Source organism: Capricornis sumatraensis, chromosome 4, assembly GCF_032405125.1.
Source record: "Capricornis sumatraensis isolate serow.1 chromosome 4, serow.2, whole genome shotgun sequence".
NCBI classification, from domain to species: domain Eukaryota; kingdom Metazoa; phylum Chordata; class Mammalia; order Artiodactyla; family Bovidae; genus Capricornis; species Capricornis sumatraensis.
This window is the reverse complement of record NC_091072.1, coordinates 69270900-69276899: the sequence shown is the minus strand read 5'-3', so window position 1 is coordinate 69276899 and position 6000 is coordinate 69270900.

Genomic DNA, 6000 nt, shown 5'->3' with positions numbered 1-6000 from the left:
AACAGTGTGTGGCTGTCACTTAACCTCTCTTTAACTCCCTTGCCTGACTTGTAAAATAGGAATAAGAGTAATGCCTACTTAACATGGTAGTTATGAAGGTGTATCAGTTTGTGTTGATTTGTTAAATCATCCCAAAGCTTAGTGACTTAGACAATAACTGCTTTACTCAGCTCGTGAATCGGTAGGTTGGCTGGGTGGCTCTTCTTGGCTTGGCCGACCCGACTGAGCTCCACTGAGTTCTCTCTGGCTTTGTGGTCCTGGTGGGCCAGCTGGTAGCTGGAGGATCTAGGGTGGCCTTACTCGTGTCTGGCAGTCAACAAGCGAGTTGGTCTTCGGGGATGTCATTTAGGGTGGCAGATGTTCATGTGGAGGTCTCAGGGTTCAGAAAAGCAGCAGGAGATGGCAAACCCCAAAGCACAAGCATTTTTTCGGATCTCTGCTTATGTCGTATTTGCTGTTGTCCCATTGACCAAATCAGGTATCCGGCCAGCCTTGGAGTCCATGTGGGAGGGGACTCTCCAAGGACAAGGATACAGTAAGGGGAATTACTGCCCCCGTTTTGGCAAACAGTCTGCCACAAAAACTGAGTAAGTTAAGAATTGTAAAGTGAGTGACTAGTTACAGTGCCTGGCATATTTTAAGTGCTGTGTAAGTTTGTTAAATTGAAAAAAAGAAAGCGGTATCACCAAATTGAAGCACTGATGCTTTCAAATTGTGGTGCAAGAGAAGACTCTTGACAGTCCCTTGGACAGCAAAGAGATCCAACCAGTCAATCCTAGAGGAAATCACCCCTGAATGTTCATTGGAAGGGCTGATGCTGAAGCTCAAACTCCAGTACTTTGGCCACCTGGTTGGAAGAACTAACTCACTGGAAAAGAGCCTGATGCTGGGAAAGATTGAGGGCAGGAGGAGAAGGGGTGACAGAGGACAAGACTGGTGACACAGGTTGGATGGCATCACCAACTCAATGGACATGGGTTTGCGCAAACTCTGGGGGATAGTGAAGGATAGGGAGCCTGGCGTGCTGCGGTCCACAGGGTCACAAAGAGTCGGACACTACTTAGTGACTGAACACCACCGCCAGTTACCAATCTTCCCTCGCTCTTCACCTGCATTTGCCGTGTGTGAGTGCTGGCTTCCCATTTCTTCCTGACACTGTAGCAATGTGGTTTATCCGTGAAGAGGTGGGTGTTCTTGTTCCCATTTCACATATAGAAAAAGTGATGCTCAGAGGTGTCAAGTCATTTTTTTCAGATGCTCTGGGCCAGACAACAGTGTGAATCCTTTGTGTGCCTGCCTCTAAAGCCCGGCAGCTTGTCCTGATGCTCTGGGTACGGGCACCATTTCTGTGTTTCTGATACTCAGTGCACGGCTCTCCTGCCCACCCTCTCATTTCATGACCCTGATGTCCACTTCACGTTTGGGTCTTAACCAAGTGAGAGGGATCTGTGATCCTGTTGCAGCCTTTCACAGCGACTTTAATTTCATCCTGGCACCAGATTCACAGTAAAGTGTCAGCCACAGGAATAGCAGGCTCTGTGCGAAGGGATGATAAAGGGAAACCTGTCACTTTATCGCTTTTAAATTCAGAAAGTAGTTGAGTCTGACCTTATTTTGTTTATTCTTTCTCTTTTTCCATTCCCTACATCTTTTTTGCTTCACTTTCTCCTTTTCAAGGCAGGAATCCCATTCCCCAAAGGGCAGATGTGAAGGTAGGAGATTTCATAATGGTTCGGGACTTGATCTCTGGAAACAGATGTCCTGAATTCAAATCCAGCTCAGCTATTTACTAGCCATGTGACTTGGATTGGCTCACATGCATTAATGGATTTTTCTGAAGGCTGAGTAATAATCTGTCCAAAGTGCTCTGCTATTATTATGTAGCAGATGACTTTTGCTTCCGTGTTCTCCATTCTGTTTCGCATCCCTGCTCCTTCAAACCTATTCTTCTGCCCCTAGATTTGTCTGACACTTATGGAGCCTTTAGTCCAAGTGCCTTATGTGTAATTAGCTCATTTAATCCTCACAGCAAAGCTCTGAAATAAGTGCCGTTTTATCCCCATGTTCAAGTGAGGAAGCTAGAGACGCTGAGCAGCTAAGTAATTTGCCCAGCATACCACAGCCAATAAATGATGTAGCAGGGGTTTTAAACCAGGCATCCTGGCACCAGAGTCTGTGTTCTTAATGTTTCTGCTAATAAAAAAAAAGAATGGGATGGAAGGTTGGGGATTTAAAATTGAGAACTTCTGCTCTAGGTAACGGAGAAGGCAGTGGCAACCCACTCCTGTACTCTTGCCTGGAAAATCCCATGGTTGGAGGAGCCAGGCAGGCTGCAGTCCATGGGGTCGCTGAGAGTCGGACATGACTGAGCGACTTCACTTTCACTTTTCACTTTCATGCATTGGAGAAGGAAATGGCAACCCACTCCAGTGTTCTTGCCTGGAGAATCCCAGGGACGGGGGAGCCTGGTGGGCTGCTGTCTCTGGGGTCGCACAGAGTCGGACACAACTGAAGCGACTTAGCAGCAGCAGCAGCAGGTCTAGGTAAACTGCTGGTGAACTCGCAGGCAGCCTCTATCCTTGGCAGCTGTTAAGCATAGCCACCTGAGCCTTAGACCAAAAATCTTTGCACAAAAAAACATAAATGAATAAACTTTCAGTTCTTTTGCCAAAAACCTTTCCACTTCAATCGTGGTAATCCTAACAAGATTTCAGGCATTATGTCTCTCTTGTAACTGAGGTGTTGACCTTTGAAAATACATGGAGCTTTTTTTTTTTTAAGGTTTGAGAATCAAGCTGGCTGGTTCTGAGTCTTGCCAGCTCTTGCTTCTTTTGATGGAGTGCTTCTCTGGTGGCAGACAGTGCTTGCCAAAGCAGCTGAGGGGATAAAACATAAACACCACAGGTAATTCGTGGCTTTCTGAATTTAGAGCCCTGCATATCTTCAAGTTGAAGGAAACAAACTGAGGTGGTTTCGCAAGTGTTGTTTGTACGTGGACTGAATGTAATGTGGTAACGCTCATGGAACAGATATCTCAAATGAACCTTCTAATGTGTGCTAGGCATCCGTGGTGAGTGAACGAGCTCTGAGTAGCACTGATCTCGTCAGAGGGCTTGCAGTCTGTCTGAGGAGTTGGTGAAGCAGTTCTGTGAGTGGTGGCATGCTGTTGCAAAGAAGGTGGCGGTGGTTATTCAGTTGTCAGTCATGTCCGACTTTTTGCGACCCCATGGACTGCAGCACGCCAGGCTTCCCTGTCCTTCACCAACTCCTGGAGTTTACTCAAACTCATGTCCATTGAATCGGTGATGCTATCCAACCATCTTGTCCTCTGTCCTCCCCTTCTTCTCCTGCCTTCAGTCTTTCCCAGCATCAGAATCTTTTCTAATGAGTTGGCTCTTTGCATCAGGTGGCCAAAATTTTGGAGCTTCAGTTTCAGCATCAGTCCTTCCAATGAATATTCAGGACTGACTTCCTTTAGAGTTGACTGGTTGGATCTCCTTGCAGTCCAAGGGACTCTCAAGAGCCTTCTCCAACACCACATTTCAAAAGCATCAATTCTCTGGCACTTAGCCTTCTTTATGGTCCACCTCTCACATCCATACATGACTATGGGAAAAACCATACCTTTGACTATACAGACCTTTGTTGGCAAGCTAGAAGCTCCTTACTTACTCAGGGCAGGGGTGGAGGGAAGGTTCATAAAAGCTTTCAGACACTATGACTGTTGACAGAGACTTGAAGCGTGAGCAGGGCATCCAGGAAAGAGGAGGAGGATTTCGTTCCAGGTGGGATGAACAGCGTGTGCAGGATGGGGAGAGGAGTAGCACGGCGAAAGGAGCGAGAGGCATGTAGAGTAGCTGATGCCTCCAGCGCAAGGGAGCGCACAGAGCTGAGGAGGGAAAGAGAAGGGGAAAGGCCCCGTCGGCTGTGGAGGTCATGTTGAGAAGTGTCCAAAGAACCACCAAAAGCCATTGAGAGCTTCTAAGCAGACTTTTGACAATCAGACATTTGCTTCAGAAGTTTCCTTTGGCCGTTAGGTGGAGTATGGACTGGAGGTGGAAAAATAGCGTAGGAATCCTGGTTAGGAGGCTGTCAGTCATTGATCCTGATGACCGTGACCAGGGGGAAAAGGGAAAGGGCTTGTTCTATTTGAGTGGTGTTCTGGCAGTAGAATCAGTAGAACGTAGTGACTGATAGGATGCAGTGGGGGCTTCCCTGGTGGCTCAGCGGAAAAGAATCTGCACCTGCAGTGCAGGAGATCCAGATTCAACCCCTGGGTCGGGAAGATCTGGAGGAGGACATGGCTAACGCACTCCAGGATTCTTGCCTGGAGAATCCCAGGGACAGAGGAGCCTGGCGGCCTGCAGCCGTAGGGTTGCACAGTCAGATACGACCGAGGAACTAAGGAGCGGCAGCAGGATGCAGAGGCTCAGGGAGGACAGGGGTGAAGGGGGACAGACTTCATGACCTTTAACGTGTCATTATATATGCATAGATCCTTAAGCAAGACATACTGCTATTCTGCCTGTCTTTAAACTTTATATGTATCACAACATATATATCATACGTGTGCGTATGAATGTATTATGTATTCTTATAATTTGCTTTTTTGCATGATGTGGCATTTATCCATTTGATACCAATAGCTGATAATGCATTTTTATAGTATGTTCGCAAAGTGAAACAACTATGTAATTAAGTTATCCTTTCTCTTTTTGCCATACATTTAGGTTGTTTTAAAGCAGTGCTGCTGTATTATTCCGTGTGTCTACTTGTTTGCCAGGGTATTTAGAGGTGGGGTAGTGGGACTGCAGGGTAATCATACTGTCCATTCTGCTAGATATTGCCATCCTCTTCTCTAAAGAAACTGATCGGCAGTTTATGAATGGCCTGTATTTTTACCAAATACTTGGTACTGTCAAGAGTGTAACTTTTTTTTTTTGCAAATTAGACAGGGGTAAAAATATCCTCTCACTGTGGTTTTGTGTTTCTCTGATTACAAGTATAGTTGAACATATGTTTATGTATTGATTGGCCATTCAAGTTTCCTGTTTTGTGAAATATCAGTTCATATCTTTTGCTTATTTCTCTTTTATATTGTCTTTTTCTTACTGAGTTGCAATTTTTCCAGTTTATCTTTTTTAATAGAATATTTTAAATTTTAATGTATTTGAGGTTGCCAGTTCATTCCTTTGTGGTTTGTGCTTTTTGTTTCATAAGGCGTCCTTCCCTGTCTGCAGACTAGAGATATTTACCTGCGTTTTTCCTAAAGAGAATTTAAACTTTGCCTTTAGTATTTACATACCCATTTGAATGCAGAGTTCCAAAGAATAGCAAGGAAAGATAAGAAAGCCTTCCTCAGCGATCAATGCAAAGAAATAGAGGAAAACAATACAATGGGAAAGATTAGAGATCCCTTCAAGAAAATTAGAGATACCAAGGGAACATTTCATGCAAGGATGGGATCAATGAAGGACAGAAATGGTAGGGACCTAACAGAAGCAGAAGATATTAAGAAGAGGTGGCAGGAATACACAAAAGAACTGTACAAAAAAGATCTTCACAACCCAGATAATCATGATGGTGTGATCACTCACCTAGAGCCAAACATCCTGCAATGTGAGGTCAAGTGGGCCTTAGGAAGCATCACTAAGAACAAAGCTAGTGGAGGTGATGGAATTCCAGTTGAGCTCTTTCAAATCCTGAAAGATGACGCTGTGAAAGTGCTGCACTCAATATGCCAACAAATTTGGAAAACTCAGCAGTGGCCACAGGACTGGAAAAGGTCAGTTTTCATTCCAATCCCAAAGAAAGGCAATGCCAAAGAATGCCCAAACCACTGCACAATTGCACTCATCTCACATGCTAGTAAAGTAATGCTCAAAATTCTCCAAGCCAGCCTTCAGCAATACGTGAACTGTGAACTTCCAGATGTTCAAGCTGGTTTTAAAAAAGGCAGAGGAACCAGGGATCAAATTGCCAACATCTGCTGGATCTTGG